This window comes from Piliocolobus tephrosceles, chromosome 8, assembly GCF_002776525.5.
Source record: "Piliocolobus tephrosceles isolate RC106 chromosome 8, ASM277652v3, whole genome shotgun sequence".
NCBI lineage: Eukaryota > Metazoa > Chordata > Mammalia > Primates > Cercopithecidae > Piliocolobus > Piliocolobus tephrosceles.
Window position 1 is genome coordinate 94,775,791 of NC_045441.1, and position 22,199 is coordinate 94,797,989.

The 22,199-nt window shown below is 41.3% G+C and overlaps 1 protein-coding gene and 1 pseudogene across 2 annotated transcripts in view; both read right to left on the reverse strand.

Annotated features, from left to right (window-relative positions):
• Nucleotides 1–22,199, reverse strand: part of RSBN1L (round spermatid basic protein 1 like) — a 99,655-nt gene that overhangs the window by 56,412 nt on the left and 21,044 nt on the right. The gene's annotated exons all lie outside the window — the stretch shown is intronic.
• On the reverse strand, nucleotides 11,737–13,303 carry LOC111527267 (annotated as a pseudogene).

Genomic DNA, 22,199 nt, shown 5'->3' on the forward strand with positions numbered 1-22,199 from the left:
TGAGCCGAGATCGCACCACTGCACTCCAGCCCGGGCGACAGAGCAAGACTCCGTATCAAAAAATAAATAAATAAATAAATAAATAAAAAATAATGGGGAAGGCTATGCATGTGTTGGGGGAGAGGGTATATGAGAAGTCTGTACCTTCTGCTCAATTTTGCTATGAACCTAAAGCTGCTCTAAAACATGAGGTCAACTTTTTAAGGCATAAATAAGTAAATACAAAGGGGAGTGGGGGGAACAGATGCAAATAGATCTATGATATAGTTTAAACCCAAACGGCCAAAGGAATCTAAGAATGGAAGAAAGAAGAAGGAATAGATGACTAGGTTACTATCAACTCTGAACAAAAAGGAAATTATGTATGTGGAAAAATGAACATGGGCTAAACACATACCTTTTAAACACATATAAAGTATGTGTTTAGCCCACACATAAAGGTTAAGATATAAAAAGAAACTCATTAAAATAATTTTGTTTGTTTTTGTGAGACGGGGTCTTGCTCTTTCACACAGGCTGGAGTGCAGTGGCATGACCACAGCTCACTGCAGCCTTGACTTCCCAGGCTCAAGCGATCCTCCTACCTAAGCCCCTCAAGTAGCTGGGACAACAGATGCACGCCATCACACCCAGCTAATTTTTTTAATTTTTAGTAGAGACAGGGTCTCACTGTGTTGCCCAGGCTGGTCTCAAACTCCTGTGCTGAAGCTCTCCACCTACCTCAGCCTCCCAAAGTGCTGAGATTATAGTGGTGAACCACTGTGCCCAGCCTAAAATAATTTTAAACAAAATATAAATGGGATCTTCAGAAATACGGTGAACTTACAATTTAGCAGTATAAGCCACATATGCTTCAGTGTAATGTGTATCTCATTCACCCAATACACTTCTATTAAGCATGTATGGATTTAGGAAATAAAGATGAATAATAATACTGCACTAAGAATCTTACAGTCAACAAATGCCAGTTGATTCTTATTGTAACTACCACTTTGGAACACCAGTTCTTAGCAACAAAATAATCTCATCTGGTTTCAATAAAATTCACTAGTCTCTATCATTATTAAAGTCGTGAGGGCTCCCAAGGTGAGTCAGTAGTGGACACTGCCTTCACTTCTGTTCTGACCTTGCAGCTATGGGGTCCCCAGAAACCTTGAAGAAATCCCTTTTTACCACCTCCTTCCAACTGCAGCCATACAGACCTCAAAATCAGGGCAGAAAATCAGATTAAAGAAAGCTAATAACTCTTACATGGAATAAAATAAAAAGAATTCCACACACAAAACCACCACAATGGAAGCTGCAAAACAGCTAAAGACAGAGAGAAGACTATAAAAGAAGTGAAAGGAAAAAGCAGACTACATTTAAAACAGCAAAAGCCTACTGACTTCTCAACAGCCACAAGCCAGCAGAATATTTTCAATATGCTAAAAAAAATAAGTGGCACCATCAAAATGGCAGAGCAGAAGCCATCTGGCTTCACTCTTCCCCACAGAAAACCAAAAGCAAATATCCAGGATCAAGACTATCTCTAGCAATATCCCAGAACTCAAACCTGAGGTGCAGATGATCCCCAGGGCCACAGGGAAATTTAAAACTCCAAACAGATGGTAAGAGAAACCAACTTCTCTGATTCCCCTCCCGAGATCTGCGAGGCACCCCATGGAAAAATCCCCCAAGACTCAAAGTTTTACATTAGAAAACGTAAGAATGAGGCAGACAGCCAGCTTCTTTACCAGCTTGGGTTCTCCTGCAGGAAAACCATTCCTGCCTTAATCCACAAGAAGCATTGCAAGTGCCTGTAGGGAGAAAAAGCCCTGATGGCAGCTGGAGACAGTCCAGGAAACTCTGCAGTTTATCTCAGCCAAAAAATTAGGCCAAATCAGGGTGACTGTTGAGCAGCACCACACCACAGGAGGCAAGCTCCACGGGTCTTCTGGGCCTGAACCTGCAGCCAGCCCTCCTACACGGCAGGAGTATCCTCTGTAGGATCAACTCCCGCCCCCCCCCCCCGCCACGCCCCCTACCGCCCGCGGTGCCTCCACCCCGTCTTTGGGGATAGGCAGTCCTCTGAACATTTGCCCCAAATAAGGCAAACTTGGGCTTACTGAGACATCTAGTGCTGAAAAGGAGGCAGCAATATGGAATTAAGGGGATTCGACAGGCAACCGCACAAAACCACTAAGCAAATAAACTCTGTAAGGACCAAAACAAGCCAGACGCCAGATACTGAAGACCAGAATACATAACTAATCCTTCAATGCAAAGCCACAGACATAAGACCACAAGACACAACAGCAAACAGGGAGCCATCACCTCCCCAAAGCAAGGAGCCAGTAACCAACCCTAACAAAACAGCGACATGTGAGCTCTCAGATCAAAACTTCAAAACAGCAGTTTTAAGGAAACTCAGACAACTCCAAGAAGATAACATAGATAAGCAATTTAGGAATTTATCAGAGAAATTTAACAAAGATACTGAAATAATGAAAAAAAAAAAAAGAAATCCTGGAACTGGGAAATGCATTTGCTGCAATGAAAAATGCACTACAAGCTCTCAACAGTAGAAAGGATAAAGCAGAAGAAAGAATCAGTTGAACTTAAGGACTAATTATTTGAAAATACACAGAAGAGAAAAAAGAACAAAAAGGAGCAAAGCATGGCTACAAGATATAGTGAATAACCTCAAAACAAACATAAGAGTAGTTTCAAGAAGTGGAGAAAAAAGGGGCAGTAAGCTTGTTTTAAAAAATAATCCTTTTCAATTGTGTTTGCAGCCACCGCCACACCACTGTCTCTCTCTAAGGCCGGCACCACCTCTAGCTCACTGAGCTCCAGCCTAAGAAGAAGGTGGCTAAGTAAGGAGGCCTCTATACCATAGTTCCTACAAAGCTGACTGCCCGCAAATCAACCAGTGTGGTAAAGCAGCCAGGAGGTCATTCACAAGAGTGTGCCCTCTACTGGAAGGGTAAAGACACATCATCATCAGAGGCCTGGTATTACGTGAAATTACACGTTACCAGAAGTCCACTGAACAACTGATTCACAAACTTCCCTTCCAGTGTCTAGTGCAACAAATTGCTCAGGGCTTTAAAACAGATCTATGCTTCCAGAGCACAGTTACTGGTGCTTTGCAGGAGGCAAGTGAGGCTTAACTGGTTGGCCCTTTTTGAAGACACCAACCTGTGTGCTATCCATGCAAAACATGTAACAATTATGCCAAAAGGGACAGGCGCGGTGGCTCATGCCTGTAATCCCAGCACTTTGGGAGGCCAAGGCGGGCAGATCATCTGAGGTCAGGAGTTCAAGACCAGCCTGGTGAACATGGTGAAACCCCGTTTCTCTAAAAATACAAAAAATTAGCCAGGCATAGTGGCACATGCCTGTAATCCCAGCTACTCAAGAGGCTGAGGCAGGAGAATCGCTTGAACCTGGAAGGTGGAGGTTACAGTGAGCTGCGATCACGCCACTGCACTCCAGCGTGGGCAACAAGAGCAAAACTCCATCTCAAAAGAAAGAAAAAAAACACAATTATGCCAAAAGACATCCAGCTAGCACACCACTAATACGTGGATGTATTATCCTTTTTCACACTGCTATAAAGAACTACCTGAGATAGAAAAAAAGTTTAACTGACTCACAGTTCTGCATGGTTTGAAAGGCCTCAGGAAACCCACTATCGTGGCAGGAGGAGGAGAAGCAAGCACCTTCTTCACAAGGTGGTAGGAGAGACAGAGTGAGGGGGGAACTGCCAGACACTTTTAAACCATTAGATCTCGTGAGAGAACTCACTCACTATCACAAGTACAGCATGGGGGAAAACTGCCGCCATGATCCAATCACCTCCTACCAGGTCTCTCCCTCAACAGGTGTGGATTACAATTCAACATGAGATTTGTGTGGGGATACAGAGCCAAACCATATTGGTGGGGAATATGCTCAAGAATCCAGTATGAGCTGGGCGCGGTGGCTCAAGCCTGTAATCCCAGCACTGGGAGGCTGAGACGGGCGGATCACGAGGTCAGGAGATCAAGACCATCCTGGCTAACACGGTGAAACCCCGTCTCTACTAAAAATACAAAAAACTAGCCGGGCGAGGTGGCGGGCACCTGCAGTCCCAGCTATTCCGGAGGCTGAGGCAGGAGAATGGCGTAAACCCGGGAGGCGGAGCTTGCAGTGAGCTGAGATCCGGCCACTGCACTCCAGCCCGGGCGACAGAGCAAGACTCCGTCTCAAAAAAAAAAAAAAAAAAAAGAATCCAGTATGATGGCAAACATTTCATTCTCCCAAAAGAAAACAAATTATCTTCTTCCCATTACTGGTAGTTCTGAACATTAGATTTTTTTCCCCCCACCATGGGGTCAAAAGGTGCCTAAGTATGTGATTGTGAATGGAAAAACAGGTGACAGAAATCAGGTAATGGCAGTTTTTCCATTTTCATTTGTGTGTGAATTTTTAATATAAATGCAGGGATGTAAAGCATTAATGCAAGTCAAAATGTTTCAGTGAACGAGTTTCAGCAGTTCAACTTTATAATTATAAAGAAACCTGTTAAATTTTTTCTGAAAAATAAATAAATAAAACATAATCCCAGAAAACCTTCCAAACCTGGAGAAAGATATGTGTCCAGACACAGGAAGGTCAGAGATCACCAAACATATTCCACCAAAATAAGACTACCCCAAGGCATGTCAAATTATCAGAGAAAAAGGACAAAGATAGGATTTTACAAAGCAGTAAGTGAAAAGAAGCAAGTAACATATAAAGAGCTCGGATACATGGAGGAAGTAGGACAACATATTCAGAAGCTCTTCAATCTGAAACAAAGGAGTGCTAACATACAAAAAGAAAAATTGAAGGTACAAAACTCATGGGTAAAAGTACACAAATTCAGAATACCCTAACCCTGTAACTGTGGTGTATAATCCACTCATATTTTTGGCATCAAGTATAATAGGTAAATGGGCAGGACGCATGCAGTAGCTTACGCCTGTATCCCCACACTTGGGAAGGTCGAAGTGGGCAGACTGCTTGAGGTCAGGAGTTCCAGACCATCCTGGCCAACATGGTGAAACCCCATTTTTACTAAAAATACAAAAACTAGCCGAGCACACTGACGCGTGCCTGTAATCCCAGCTACTTGGGAGGCTGAGGCAGGAGAATCGCTTGAACCCAGGAGACCGATGTTGCAGTGAGCAGAGATAGCACCACTGCACTCCAGCCCGGGCAACAGAGTGGGTGAGACTCCATCTCAAAAAAAAAAAAAAAAGATAAATCTATCAGAAATAACCATGGCAACCTGTTAAGAGATGGGAAATATGAAAAGATCAACATTAAGAGAAGAAAAGTCAAAATGTGATGGAAATTGACTTAAAGAGGTTTTGTTTGTTTGTTTAAGTTTTTCCTTGGTTTCTTTCTGATCAAAGTTAGTTGACATCTGTTTAAAATAACTTGTGGTCGGGCACAGTGGCTCACACCTGTAATCCTAGCACTCTGGGAGGCCTAGGCGGGCGGACCACCTGAGGTCAGGAGTTCCAGACCAGCCTACCCAACAAGGAGAAACCACGTCTCTACCAAAAATACAAAATTAGCCGGGCATGGTAGCAAATGCCTGTAATCCCAGATACTCAGGAGGCTGAGGCAGGAGAATCACTTGAACCCAGGAGGCAGAGGTTGTGGTGAGCCGAGATCACACCATTGCACTCCGGTCTGGGTAACAAGAGCGAAACTCCATTTCAAAAAAACAAAAACAAAAAAACCTTGTTATTTCTAGAAGATATTTGGCCGGGCGCGGTGGCTCAAGCCTATAATCCCAGCACTTTGGGAGGCCGAGATGGGCGGATCACAAGGTCAGGAGATCGAGACCATCCTGGCTAACACGGTGAAACCCCGTCTCTAGTAAAAAAAAAAAAATACAAAAAAACTAGCCGGGCGATGTGGCGGGCGCCTGTAGTCCCAGTTACTCGGGAGGCTGAGCCAGGAGAATGGCGTAAACCCGGGAGGTGGAGCTTGCAGTGAGCTGAGATCACACCACTGTACTCCAGCCTGGGCGACAGAGCGAGAGTCCGTCTCAAAAAAAAAAAAAAAAAAAAGAAGATATTTTTGCAAGCCCCACAGTAACCACAAAGCAAAAACTATCATAGATACCCTTTAAAAAAGGCAATGAATTAAAACATACTACTAGAGAAAAGTCACTTAAACACAAAAGGAAAACAGGAAGAAAGAAGAGAGGAAAACAACCAGAAAACAAGTCCTTATCTATTGATAAAAATATTGAATAAAAATAGACTAAACTATCCAATTAAAAGACATAAAATTGTTGGGAGGCCAAGACGAGTGGGACGCTCGAGCCCAGGAGTTTGAGACCAGCTCGGCAACGTAGCGAGACTGCCATCTCTACAAAAAATACAAAAATCAGCCAGGCCAGGTGGTACATGCCTGTAGTCCCAGCCACTCGGTAGGCTGAGGTGGGAGAACCACCCAAGCCCCAGAGGCATAGGTTAGTGAGCCGAGATGGCACCACTGCACTCCAGCCTGAGTGACATGGTGAAACTCCATCTCAAAAAAGAAAAGAAAAGAAAAGAAAAGAAAAGAAAAGAAAAGAAAAGAAAAGATTAGCCAAGCATGGTGGTGTGCACCTGTAGTCTCAGTTACCTGAGAGGCTGAGGTAGGGGGACCACTTGAGCCTGGGAAGTTGGAGCTGCAGTGAGCCATGACCACATCACTGCACTCCAGCCTGGGTGACAGAGACCCTATCTCAAAAAAAATGGGGCGGGGCGGGGTGGGGGGGCGGCGGGCAGCAAATGATCTAGATAGGCATTTTTCAAAAAACATACAAATGGCCAACAGGTACATGAAAAAAGAATCAACATCACTAATCATCAGGAAAATGCAAATTAAAACCATGAGATATAGTCTCACCCAAGTTAGAATGGCTTTTACCAAAAACACACACATAAAAAACATGCTGGCAAGGATGCAGAAAAAGGAGAACACTTGTACACTGTTGGTGGAAATGCAAACTAGTTCAACCAATGTGGAAATCAGTATGAAGGTTCCTCAAAAAACTAAAAATAGAACTACCATATGATCCAGCAATCCTACTGCTGAGAACCTACCCAAAAGAAAGGAAATCAGTGTTATCAAAGAAATACCTGCGCTTCCATGTTTACTGTACTATTTACAATAGCCAAGATAGAGAATCAACCTAAGGTTTCATCAACGAATGAATGGATAAAAAAATGTGGTACATATACACAATGGAATATTATTCAGCCTAAAAAGAGAAGGAAATCTCATCACTGGCAGCAATGTGGATGGAACTGGAGGTCACTATGTTAAATGAAATAAAGCAGGCACAGAAATTCTGCATGTTCTCACTCATATGTATAAGAACTTAAAAAGTGGATCTAATGAAGGTAGAGAGTCGATAAGTGGTTACCAGAGGCTAGGAACAGCAGGAGGAAGGGAAGGATGAAGAGAGGATAATTAATAGGTACAAAATACAGTTACAAGAGCCAGGCTCACACACATGTAATCCCAGCTACTCAGGAGGCTGATGTATGATAATCACTTGAGGCCAGGAGTTTGAGAACAGCTTGGGCAACATAACAACATCTGCATCTCTTAAAAAAAAAAAAAAAAAAAGTTGGGTTTTTTTCTTTTTTAACTAGTTGGGCATGATGGCACATGCCTACACACCAAAAAACCCAGGTGGATCCCCTGAGTCCACGAATTCAAGAATGAAGCAAGCTATGAACCCTGCACTGCAACTCCAACTTGGCTGACAGAGTAAGACCCAATCTCTAAAAAAATAAAAATAAACCCAATGGGAGGATCACTTGACCCTAGGAATTCGAGGCTGCAATAAGCTATAGCCATGCCATTACATTCCAGACTAGGTGACAGACAGAGTAAGACCCTGTCTCTAAAGTAAATATCAAAAAATAAGCCTGAGAAACAAAGCAAGATACTGTCTCTACAAAAACCTTAAAAAAAAAAATTACCCAGGCATGGTGGTACACACCTGTAGTTCTAGCTACTCAGGGGGCTGCAGTGAACTATGATAGTGTCAAGGCACTTCTGCCTGGGTGACAGAGCAAGACCCTATCTCTAAAAGAAAAACTAGAATAAACATGTCAACAATCCATTTACCTGGAATCTTCAGAATTATCTACCAGATAACAGAAGACTGCCATTTTTTAGCTATTCTCATGACTTTTTAAAATGTACTACATACTTCCTAGCTTCCTAAAATATAAGAAATATATCTTAATTATGACAAAAATTTTAACTCTCATCATTCTCATACTGATGACCTCAAAAATAGAAAAAAAAATTTAAATTATTCAAAATGAAAAATTTTTTGTTGAGTCTCATTTCATTTTATTCTATCTCTTAATTCTCAGATGTCATTTGTCACTACAGGAAAGACAGGTAACAGTTCTAACTTTTGGCAATCACCTAAAGGACAATTCTTATTTTTTCTGTGCTAAGAAACTAAACAAGGTCCATTAGTACTATACTGTATAGTAACATATAGTTATCTATATGTATTACAGGAAATTTCACACTGTATTCTGGTTACAAACATCTGTCTTACCATCCTCCTCCCCACCCACGTAAGCTCCATGAGTAGAGAAGGCTTTCCTTCAATAAATGCTTGTTTTATGCATGAAACAGGTTCTGTGATAAAGTGAGAAATTACTGCATTATTTTCTACAGTAAATCAATGACTTTCTCTTTCATAAGGTGCTCTTGGTTCATCTTCATTAATCCTTCCTTCTTTTCCTTTGCCATGCTACACCACAGAAGGAAATTCTTAGTCCTTAAAGTCTTCCAAGAATAGTTTCTCATATTTAGTCCCCTTATCTAACTGGCCTAGTCATTTTTTACAGTAAGTTCTATGACTGAATGAAACTACACTTCCCTAACATTAAGGATCCACAATTTTTCTGAGTGTAAGTATAGGACAAACAATTTTCACCAAAAGATAATGGGTTAATTTCCTTCTTAGGCAGAGCTTTTTTCTTTTTAAACGGACAAATACAAATGGTACATATTTACGGTGTACATGGTGTTTTGATGTATGAATACATTGTAAAATGGTTAAATCAAGCTATTTAACAAATATATGCATTACTTCACATACTTTATCTTTTTTACTCTTTTTTTATTGTAAGTTCTAGGGTACATGTGCACAACGTGCAGGTTTGTTACATATGTATACATGTGCCATGTTGGTGTGCTGCACTCATTAACTCGTCATTTACATTAGGTATATCTCCTAATGTTATCCCTCCCCCCTCCCCCAACCCCACAACAGGCCCCAGTGTGTGATGTTCCCCTTCCTGTTAAGTGTTCTCATTGTTCAGTTCCCACCTATGAGTGTGAACATGCAGTGCTTGGTTTTTTGTCCTTGCGATACTTTGCTGAGAATGATGGTTTCCAGCTTCATCCATGTCCCTACAAAGGACATGAACTCATCCATTTTTATGGCTGCATAGTATTCCATGGTGTATATGTGCCACATTTTCTAAATCCAGACTATCACTGTTGGACATTTGGGTTGGTTCCAAGTCTTTGTTATTGTGAACAGTGCTGCAATAAACATACGTGTGCATGTGTCTTTACAACAGCATGATTTATAATCCTTTGGGTATATACCCAGTAATGAGATGGCTGGGTCAAATGGTATTTCTAGCTCTAGATCCCTGAGGAATCGCCACACTGTCTTTCACAATGGTTGAACTAGTTTACAGTCCCACCAACAGTGTAAAAGTATTCCTATTTCTCCACATCCTCTCCGGCACCTGTTGTTTCCTGACTTTTTAATGATCGCCATTCTAACCGTGTGAGATGGTATCTCATTGTGGTTTTGATTTGCATTTCTCTGATGGCCAGTGATGATGAGCATTTTTTTCATGTGTCTGTTGGCTGCATAAATGCCTTTTGAGAAATGTCTGTTCATATCCTTTGCCCACTTGTTGATGGGGTTGTTTTTTTCTTGTAAATTTGAGTTCTTTGTAGATTCTGGGTATTAGCCCTTTGTTAAATTAGGTATTGACGCAACGTAACTCAAAATAATAAGAGCTATTTATGAAAGACCCACAGCCAATATCATACTGAATGGGCAAAAACTAGAAGCATTCCCTTTGAAAACTGGCACAAGACAGGGATTCCCTCTCTCACCACTCCTATTCAACAGTGTTGGAAGTTCTGGCCAGGGTATTCAGGCAGGAGAAATAAATAAAGGGTATTCAATTAGGAAAAGAGGAAGTCAAATTGTCCCTGTTTGCAGATGACAAGATTGTATATCTAGAAAACCCCATTGTCTCAGCCCAAAATCTCCTTAAGCTGATAAGCAACTTCAGCAAAGTCTCAGGATACAAAATCAGCATGCAAAAATCATAAACATTTTTATACACCAATAACAGACAGACAGAGAGCCAAATCATGAGTGAACTCCCATTCACAATTGCTTCAAACAATAAAATACTTAGGAATCCAACTTATAAGGGATGTGAAGGACCTCTTCAAGGAGAACTACAAACCACTGCTCGACAAAATAAAAGAGGATACAAACAAATGGAAGAATATTCCATGCTCATGGAGGGGAAGAATCAGTATCGTGAAAATGGCCATACTGCCCAAGGTAATTTATAGATTCAATGCCATCCCCATCAAGCCACCAATGACTTTCTTCACAGAATTGGAAAAAATTCCTTTAAAGTTCATATGGAACCAAAAAACAGCCCGCATTGCCAAGTAAATCCTAAGCCAAATGAACAAAGCTGGAGGCATCACGATACCTGACTTCAAACCATACTACAAAGCATACAGTAACCAAAACAGCACGGTGCTGGTGCCAAAACAGAGATGTAGACCAAAGGAACAGAACAGAGGCCTCTACCACACATCTACAACTATCTGATCTTTGACAAACCTGACAAAAACAAGCAATGGGGAAAGGATTCCCTATTTAACAAATGGTGCTGGGAAAACTGGCTAGCCATATGTAGAAAGCTGAAGCTGGATCCCTTCCTTATGCCTTATACAAAAATTAATTCAAGCCAGATGCGGTGGCTCATGCCTGTAATCCCAGCACTTTGGGAGGCCGAGACAGGTGGATCACGAGGCCAGGAGATCGAGACCATCCTGGTCAACATGGTGAAAGCCCGTCTCTACTAAAAATACAAAAAATTAGTCAGGTGTGGTGGCGGGCGCCTGTAGTCCCAGCTACTCAGGAGGCTGAGGCAAGAGAATGGCGTGAACCCAGGAGGTGAAGCTTACAGTGAGCGGAGACGGCGCCACTGTACTCCAGCCTGGGCGAAAGAGCGAGACTCCGTCTCAAAAAAAAAAAAAAACAAAAAAAAATTAATTCAAGATGGATTAAAGACTTAAATGTTAGACCTAAAACCATAAAAACCCTAGAAGAAAACCTAGGCAATACCATTCAGGACATAGGCATGGGCAAGGACTTCATGTCGAAAACACCAAAAGCAATGGCAACAAAAGCCAAAATTGACAAAAGGGATCTAATTAAACTAAAGAGCTTCTGCACAGCAAAAGAAACTACCATCGGAGTGAACAGGCAACCTACAGAATGGGAGAAAATGTTTGCATACTTATCTTTTTGTATGTGGTGAGAACACTTAAAATCTACTTAGCAATTTTCACATCTATAACGTATTAACTGTAGTCACCATGACATACAATAGATCTCTTGAACTTATTTCTCCTAACTGAAATTGTGTATCCTTTGAACGTCTCCCCAATCCCCCAGCATCTGGTAACCACTATTTTACACTTTTTCTATGAGTTTGACTCATTTATACCTCACATATAAATGAGATCATAAGGCATTTGTCTTTCTGTGTCTGGTTTATTTCATTTTGTACAATATCCTCCAGATTCATCCATGTTGTTGCAAATGAAATGACAGGATTTCCTTGTTTTTGTTTTTGTTTTTTAAGGTTACACAATAATTTACTGAGAGCCTCCTCTCCCTGCCCTTGCAGTCTATAGGCCACTTCCTCCGCTCACAGATTTTGTGTGTTAGTCCCTGGAACATAGCTGGGGTTAGGGGCACCGCGTACTGCCACGAGACCCATAATGTGGCTCTGTCTTCCTTAGACTGAGAACACAGCTGGTAGATCCAGCTCCTCATATAGTGCCTTCACCGGGTCTACCTTCTTGGCCTCCTTCTCCCGTAATTCTCCTTCAGGATCTGGTAACTGTTCTGGAGTGGCCTGTTGCAGACACTGAACCACCAGCCAGCTGCACTTGTTGTCCTGGATGTCAGTGTCAACTCTGCCAGTCACACTGGGGTCCCCAAAGAGGTCAAGGTAATCATCTTGAATCTGAAAGAACTCTCCCATCTCCAGCAGGATCTTCCTGGCATTGGTGTGTTCCTTCTTGTCATCGATGCCCACCATATACATGACTGCAGCTACAGGAATCAATTGTACTTGACAATAGTACAATCAATTGTACTTGACAATTCACTGTACTCTTTTCAGTGAATCTGCCAAGATCCACCCTGCCCTGGCGGGGCGGGGGGCTGTGATAAGGTCCAGCGTCTGCCCAATCTCAGTCTGACAGAAACTCTGCAGGAAGAGCTTGATCAGGTTCAGGTAATAGGGCTGTTCCAGGCAACAGGGCATGTATCTCTATTGAACTTATTTCTCCTAACTGAAATTGTGGTAGACACAGCAGGCGGTAGATACATGCTTCCAGAAGCACAGCATCACTGATGGCATCCAAATCTATGCCTGGCTTCTGATACCCCTGGCAGGTGAGTGAGGATGAATCCATGATGTCATCTGACACCAGGAAGAAAGCTTGCAGTAGTTCTACACACCAGCTCACAGTCAGGGCCCACTCGAGACTATCACCATCCTGTTTCCCTGGTTCCACCAGCTCCTGGAATGCTACCAGCACCATTAAACCCTGGTGATACTTGCCTCCAATGGCACTGTACTCCAGGACCTCCTCGAGTCGGGCAATAGCACTCCTATCTCTGGGTGCCCCATCTCATTCTCAGTCAGTACCCTGACAATCCGGGAGAAGTGCTGAATGAAATCCTACTTTTCTTGGACATAAACATCTGATTTCTGGTCTCCATTCAGTCTGAGGGAGAAGCAAAGTGCTCTGTTCCTGGATGTGTGTTCCTGCTTGGTGGATTTCCTTCTTTCTTAAGGCTGAATAATATATCCACAGTGTATATATATCAACATTTTATTTATCCATGCATCTCTTGATGGAAACTTAGCTTGACTCCGTATCTTGGCTACTGTGAATAATGCTGTAATGAACGTGGGAACATAGTAATTTCCTTTCTTTTAAGTATATACTCAGCAGTAGGATTGCTGGATCACAAGGTAATTCTATTTTTAATTTTCTGAGGAATCGCTATATTGTTTTCCATAGGAGCTGTATTAATTTCCATTCCTAACAGTGTACAAGGGTTCCCTTTCTCCACATCTTCACCATCTGTAGAGCTTTGTTTAAACAAAAAAATAGCTTTTACAATATCAAAAAAACTTTAAAAATTAAATTTTAAAAATTGAAAAATAAAGGAACAAAGGACATAAAACAGCAAGTTTCAAAGAATGCTAATGTTAAAAAAAACATGGAAAAAAATTTCAACCTTACCAGTAGTACTCAAAGAGATACAAATTAGAGCAGTAGGAAACCATTTTTCACCTATTAAATTGACTATTTTAAAAAAAAATAGAGAATAACGAATGCTGGCAAAGGTAAAGTAAAATAGGCACTTCTACACAATGAGTTTAAAGACAGTCTTATTGGAGGGCAATTTAACAATATGTAGAACAAACTTTAAAACAGATCAGTCCTTTGATTCCATAATTCCGCTGCTAGAATTTAATAAAAAGGAGGCAAACCTGCACAAATACAGTTGCCCATCATCCATGGGGGATTAGTTCCAGGACACCCCCATAAATACCTAAATTCACGCACCAAAATTTGTGGATGCTCAAGTCGCTTATATAAAATTACATAGTATTTGCATATACAACCTATGCACATTCTCCCACACACTTTAAATCATCTCTTGATTACTTATAAAACCTAATATAATGTAAATACTATGTAAATAATTGTTAGACTGCATTGTTTAATTTATATCATTTTTATTGTTGTATTGTTATTTTTCATTGCTTTTTTCCAAATACTTTTGATCTACGGTTGGTTGAATACACAGATGCAGAACCCACAGATGAAGAGGGCCAACTGTACCAGCTAGCTATACAAGGGTCCTCATTCCCCATTATTTACAATAGTAACTGAAAATAACTTTTAAAAAAAATTTTTGTTTTTGAGACAGGGTCTCACTCTGTCACCCAGGCTGGAGTACAGTGGCACCAACATGGCTCAGTGCAGTCTTGACTTGCCCAACTCAAGTGATCCTCCCACCTCAGTTTCCCAAGTAGCTGGAACCACAGGCACATGCCACCATGCCAGGCTAGTTTTTTATATTTTTTGTAGAGACAGGGTTTCACCATGTTGCCCTGACTGGTCTCGAACTCTGTCCACCTCCATGTCCCAAAGTGCTGGAATTACAGATGTGAGCCATCACACCTGGCCAATAACTTAAATTTTAATTATGGAGAATTGATTAAAGTTGGGTATACTCATACAATGAAAAATTATGAAGTCATTAATGTTTAAAGTAAGAGTCAAAATCTATACAAGGATCCCAAGACTATCATATATACATGTGTGTGAACACATGTATATACATATAAATGCAGATATTACGTGTATGCATATGTGTTTGCACATATATACACACATACACACACACACAAGCACACACACATACAGCTATCTTAAGGAAAACTGACTCAAAGTTTATAAAAAGAGTTAAACTTCCCAGTCCTCCCACACAAAATAGTTGAGATTATTTCACTCTCATCCCTTAAGGAAAACACTGAACTTCCATTTCTGAAGAAACTAAATAGGCTTCAAGACTCAGGCATCCCAGGTAAGGCAAAGGATGTACCTAAAAACAAGCTGACTGTACTTTCCTAAAACGCTTAAACTGAATTAAATTTAGAAAGGAGATATGGAAAATTAAAAATATAATAGCAAAACTGAAAAACTTAATTAAAATGTTAGAATATAAAGGCGAGATAATTTCCCAAAAACCTGAACAAAAGGCAAAAAAAGTAGAAAACAGCAAAATAAGGTGACCTAAAAGGATCTATTCAGGAGATCCAGTATCAAATTAACTGAAATTTTGGCAGCGGGGGGTAGTTCAGAATTTTATAGGGAAGAAAAATATCAAATAAATAATACAATAAATTTTCCCAAAAAAGATCAGTCTCCCAAATGAAAGTTTTCATAAGAGATGAGTACAAAGAATGGAATCCACCACCGTGGTCCCCTCCTCACACACACACTACACACACAATTATGAAATTTCAGTATACTGGGATAAATAAAAGATCCTAAAACCCTCTAGAGGAAAGGAAAAAATACACAGATCACATAAAAGATCAGGTAACTATGGAAATGAACTCTTCAACAGTAACAGTACACAGATGCTAGAAAGCAATACAGCAATGCCTTCAAAATTGCAAGTGAAAATAATTTTTAATCTACAATTTTATAATCTGCCAAACTATCAATCAAGTATGCAGGACAGCATATTCAGACAAGCAAAAATTTTTTTAAAATTACCACACATGCATGCTGTCACAGGAAGTTATTTGAGGGTGTGCTCAAGTAAATTAAGGAGCAGTAAACAAAGGAAGACGATGTGAGATCGGGGGACCCAGCATAAAAGAACAGATGAGAATGTATTAAAATAAACACTGTGCAGATGGCTCAGCAGATAACTAGTTCAGGCTGAAGTACAAGAATGGAGCACTTAAAAACAAGACCTCCAGAAACAAAGGGTGACCTGGCAAATTATCTCTTATCACAGAACACAGAGAATAGAGTAGAAAACGAAGCAACAGATACAAAAGTAAAAGAAAAAGAGAGGCAATTTTTAACTACACAAAAATGAAGAAAGCCATATAAAACGGATCTCTCCCTGATCTGCATTAAACAGCATTTGCAGAGTCATTACAAGCACTGGTTATTGTTTTAACTAAGGTATGTGGAATTATTAAAAAGGAAAGAAGCTAGGTTATTAAAGTGGTCATTTCTGGCCAGGCTCAGTAGCTTACACCTGTAATCCAAACACTCGGGGAGGCTGAGGCAGGAGGTTTACTTGATGCCAGAAGGGCAAGACCAGCCTGGGGAAAAACGTGAGGCCTTGTCTCTACAGAAATAAAAAAATCTGTTTTTGAATTAGCTTAGCATGGTGGCACAGGCCTGTAATCACTGCTACTAACTGAGCCACTGCACTCTAACCTGGGTGACAAAGCAAGTCTGTCTTGAAAAATAATACTAAAAATAAAAATAAATAAATAATAAAAGTGGTAATTCTTATCTAACATAACAAGAATGCACTATATGTCTAACTAAAGAAACGTAGTATGAGCATTTTATTCAGAAATTTGTAATTAAAAGCAGACGGGGGACTGAGTGTGATGGCTCACACCTGTAATCCCAGCACTTCGGGAGGCCGAGGCACAACAGATCACCTGAGGTCCGGAGTTCGAGAGCAGCCTCACCAATATGGAGAAACCCCGTCACTACTAAAAATATAAAACTAGCTGGACGTGGTGGCACATGTCTGTAATCCCAGCTACTCGGGAGGCTGAGGCAGGAGAATCGCTTGAACCCAGGAGGCGGAGGTTGCAGTAAGCCGAGAGAGCGCCCTGCACTCCAGCCTGGGCAACAAGAGTGAAACTCCGTCTTAAAAAAAAAAAAAGATGATGGCCAGGCACGGCGGCTCACGCCTGTAATCCCACCACTTTGGGAGGCCGAGGCGGGTGGATCAAGAAGTCAAGAGATTAAGACCATCCTGGCCAACATTGTGAAACCTCATCTGTATTACAAATACAAAAACTAGCCCAGGCACAGTGGCTCACACCTGTAATCCCAGCATTTTGGGAGGCCAAGGTGGGAGAATCACTTGAACCCAGGAATGCGGAGGATGCAGTGAGAGGAGATTGCACTACTGCACTCCAACCTGGGCAACAAGAGCGAGACTTTGTCTCAAAGAAAACAAACAAACAAACGAAAAAATTAGCTGGGCATCGTGGCATGCGCCTAGAAGCTGAGGCAAGAAAATAGCTCGAACCCGAGAGGCGGAAGTTGCGGTGAGCCTAGATCGCGCCACTGCACTCCAGCCTGGGTGACAGAGCGAGACTCTGTCTCAAAAAAAAAAAAAAAAAAAAAGCTGGGGGGCTTATCCCTAGGGAAGAAAGAAAAGGAACTTCTGGTTTTTATTTCATTTACTTCCTAAATTATTTGAAACTTCTACAACAGAAAGGGATTCACGGCCGGGCGCAGTGGCTCACACCTGTAATCCCAGCACTCTGGGAGGCGAAGATGTGTGGATCACCGGAGGTCGGGAGTTCAAGAACAGCCTGGCCAAGATGGTGAAACTCCATTTGTACTAAAAATACAAAAACTTAGCCAGGCGTGGTGCTGCGCACCTATAATCCCAGCTATTCGGGAGGCTGGGGCAGGAGAATCGACTGGACCCAGGAGGTGGAGGTTGCAGTGAGCCGATTGCATCACTGCACTCCAGCTTGGGCCACAAGAGCGAAACTCCGTCTCAAAAAGAAAAAAAAAAATGAGGGGCTTATCCCTAGCAAAGAAAGACAAGAAACTTCTGGGTTTTATTTTATTTACTTCCTAAATTATCTGAAACTTCTACAATAGAAAGGGATTCATGGCAGGGCACAGTGGCCCATGCCTGTAATCCCAGCACTTTGGGAGGCCAAGGCGGGTGGATCATCTGAAGTCGGGAGTTCGAGACCAGCCTGGCCAACATGATGAAAATCCATCTCTACTAAAAACACAAAAATTAGCTGGGTGTGGTGATGCACGTTTGTAATCCCAGCTACTCAGGAGGCTGAGGCAGGAGAATCACTTGAACCCAGGAGGCAGAGGTTGCAGTGAACTGAGATCGCACCACTGTACTCCTGCCTGGATGACAGAGCGAGATGCTCAAAAAAAAAAGAAAAAGAAAGGGATTCATATATTATATATCATTTGTATAATCAAGTTGGTAGCCTAAATCTCCTTCCCGAAATAATTGATAATTATGTTCAGACACATACTTTTTTAAATATTTAGAATCACTCACAGTATATTAGGAGACACAAGAAAAAAACATTTCAATGTAAAACACTGAATATATAACATAATATGTATTCACATAAACACATTTTAAAAATGTTTCCAAAGGTCTCCCTCCATTACAATTGTTCAAGCGCTGTTCTACCTCACTTGATATACATTATCTCAATGTTATGTTATAGTTAATCAAGAGGAGAAAAAAAGGAGAAAATTAGAAATAATTATGGGCCGGCGCAGAGGCTCATGCCTGCAATCCTAGCACTTTGGGAGGCCAAGGTGGGAGGACAGCTTGAGCCCAGAAATTCAAGACCAGCCTGGGCAACACAGAGAGACCCTGTCCCTTAAAAAAAAAAAAAAAAAAAGTTCTTTTTTTTTGAGACAGAGTTTCATACTTTTGTCCCAGCCTGGAGTGCAGTGGCACGATCTTGGCTCACTGCAACCTCCGCCTCCCAGGTTAAAGCAATTCTCTTGCCTGAGCCTCCCAAGTAGCTGGGATTACAGGCACACACCACCATGTCGAGCTAATTTTTGTATTTTCAGTAGAGATTGGGTTTCACCATGCTAGCCAGGCTGGTCTTGAACTCCTGACCTCATGATCCTCCCACCTCGGCCTCCCAAAGTGCTAGGATTACAGGTATGAGCCACCACGCCCGGCCAAAAAACATTTTTTTTAATTAACTGGGCATGGTGGTACATGCCTGCAGTCCCAGCTACTTGGGAGGCTGAAGTAGGAGGATCGCTTAAACCCAGCAGGTGACGGCTGCAGTGAGCTGTGATCATGCCACTGCACTCCAGTCTGGGCAAAGAGACCCTATCTCAAAAAATTAAAATTAGTGGTTGGGCGCGGTGGTTCACGCCTGTAATCGCAGCACTTTGGGAGGCCAAGACAGGTGGATCACGAGGTCAGGAGATCGAGACCATCCTGGCTAACACGGTGAAACCCTGTCTCTACTTAAAACACAAAAAATTAGCCAGACGTGGCGGTGGGCGCCTGTAGTCCCAGCTACTCGGGAGGCTGAGGCAGGAGAATGGCATGAACCCGGGAGGCGGAGCTTGCAGTGAGCCAAGATCGCACCACTGCACTCAGCCTGGGTGACAGAGCGAGACTCTGCCTCAAAAAAAAAAAAAAAAAAAAAAATTAAAATTAGAATTAAAAAATAAACTATATATGTATTCTAAACATGCATAAACACATACATTATGTATTAGGTTTAACAGTTTTTAAGAAAAAGAAGCCATGCTTTTACTCTTCAAACCACAGATTTTGATGTACAGGATATTCTTTATATTCATTTTTTAAGAAATTATAGTGTCACAAAAATCCACACTGGAAGTTCTTAAGAAATGTCGGCCGGGCGCAGTGGCTCACGCCTGTAATCCCAGCACTTTGGGAGGCCAAGCCGCGTGGATCACTTGAGGTCAGAAACTCGAGACCAGCCTGGCCAACACAGTGAAACCCCATCTCTACTAAAAATACAAAATTAACCAGGTGAGGTGGCGCACGCCTATAATCCCAGCTACTCGGAAGGCTGAGACACAAGAACTGATTGAACCAGGAGGCGGAGGTTATGGTAAGCCGAGATCGCACCACTGTACTCCAGCCTGGGTAACAAAGTGAAAGTTCGTCTCAAAAAAAAAAAGAAGAAGAAAATGTCAGAATTTCATACTACAGCTTTCAGTCACAATATATTGTTGCTGCACAAATATCAAATAGGCTTCACACTATCACAGTTTTGCCTGCCCTGAATATGAGCCATAATTCACACCATAATAATGCAGTCCATGAAATCAATCGAACTGAGCAACAACAACATTCCCCCACTTCCCTCTCCTACATCCTTCCAGGAATAATATATGGCTAGAAATGGATGAGAGAACAAGCAGGGGCAGAAGAGAAATGTACAGAACGTAAATGGGGAAGCAGAAGGAAAAGTAGTTACATTACAAAATGATTAGAATTACATAAGCAAAAATAAAAATTGAAGGAGATGAAGGATACAGTAAAAAGAAGAGAAAGGACTTCACAAACAGCAAATGGGAAAGAAGTGATTTATCACAGCCCCTCCCTAACACAGCTAATCAAAGTTAACAAGTCCAGTGGCTTCTCAGCCCTTTTTCCGTGGACCTCATTGCAATATAACAGTATTGATTCCTTCTCAAAATTTCTCCTTAAGTTTCACTGAAACTGTACTATCCTACCTGACTACTCCCTCATTCTCATAATCCTACCATCCAAACCGGGACACTGACCTAGATCTCTCCTATGCATTCTTCTATCTTCTCTATACTGCCTCTAAAAATGTACTCACATGAAGTAAACTATAACCTCGTGGCAAATTAATCTCCAAATAAATCTCCCAACCCAACCTCTCTGCTAAACTCCACATCTTCATCTCCATAAGGAGTATTTAACACCAAAATATCTTTCTAATATAAAAAAGTTCAAGTTCTCCTTCCAATTCTCTGTTAATGGCATATCCTCATCCAACATCCAAATACAAAAAATTTTCAGTAACACCAATACTTCCTTCTTCAATTTTCCCCGAACACTAAATCACTTGACCAGTTCAGTTTATCCTTCTGTTAAAATATTTCCATCCTTTTTTTCCTTTCCATAGTCACCACCTACTGTATTCTCACTAGCTTTTGAAAGACAGGGTTTCCATACCTATAGTTTCTTTCCTTTCCATCAAGTAAGCAGTGACCAAAAAATGTTCCTTCAATGTATAGTTTACCATGTCACTCTCTTCTGCTTAAAATGAATGAACAAACAAACCAGCTTACCTCTGCCTATCTAAAAACAGAAAACTCCCACAATATGTCATTCAAGAATCTTCAGTTAAGACTCACCTTCTTTTAGCCTTTTCTTCAACTGTTCACCCACATATATAACAAGATTTCAGATTACTTGATTCATCATTACTCAAGTGTCTTACTCTAATAATTTTTACTAATATCCCTTAGCTAAAATGTCATTGCCCATCCCAATTCCACCTGCCAAAATCCTACACATCCTGTAAGATCTAGGTGAAATTTAGCTTCTTCCACTAAGCACTCCTTGATGCCCACAACTACAAATGACCATATCCTCCTCCTCCCTCTTTTATAATTTGAATTCTGATTTTTTTCTATAACTGCTCAATCTGCCCTCCTGTTTTCTAAGCTCCTTTGCAATTATCGTATCTTGCTCTCCTTTGCTACCTTCTGTAGAACCTAGAATGGTGCTTTGCATATATAAGTGATGCTCAATGTGAATGAAGTTTCCAGGGGGCAAAAGCATTTAAGTAAAAAGAAACAAATTACTATTGATAAGCATTTGAAGGCAATCATAGAAGACAAATAAAAAAGCAATACGCAGGAAAAAAATTACCAACAATAAGCAGTGTATTTTACATTGCAGCTATTTCTCTCTCCAATAAAATTAAAAATTATCTCAAGGCAAGAAATATAAAGTTCTCCTCTTTGTATCTCCCCTTCTTCCACCCCCACCCAAGCACAAAGCAGGCCATAAATAAGTGTTTTTTAAATCCACATAAGAAAGAAAGCAGCAGGCTGGGCACAGTGGCTCACTCACCCCTGTAATCCCAGCACTTTGGGAGGCCAAGGCAGGAAGATAGATCACTTGAGGTCATTCGACCAAAATGCGGAAACCCCATCTCTACCAAAAATACAAAATGTAGCCGGGCATGGTGGCCCATGCCAGTAATTCCAGCTACTCGGGAGTCTGAGGGATGAGAATCACTTGAACTTGGGAGACTGATGTTGCAGGGAGCCAGGATCACACCACTGCACTCCAGCCTGGGTGACAGAGTGAGACTCTGTAAGAAAGAAACAAAGAAAGGAAAGGAAGGAAAGAAAGGAAGAGAGAAAGAAAGAGAAAAAGAAAGAGAGAAAGAGAGAGAGAAAGAAAGAGAAAGAAAGAAGAAAGAAAGAAAGAAAGAAAGAAAGAAAGAAAGAAAGAAAGAAAG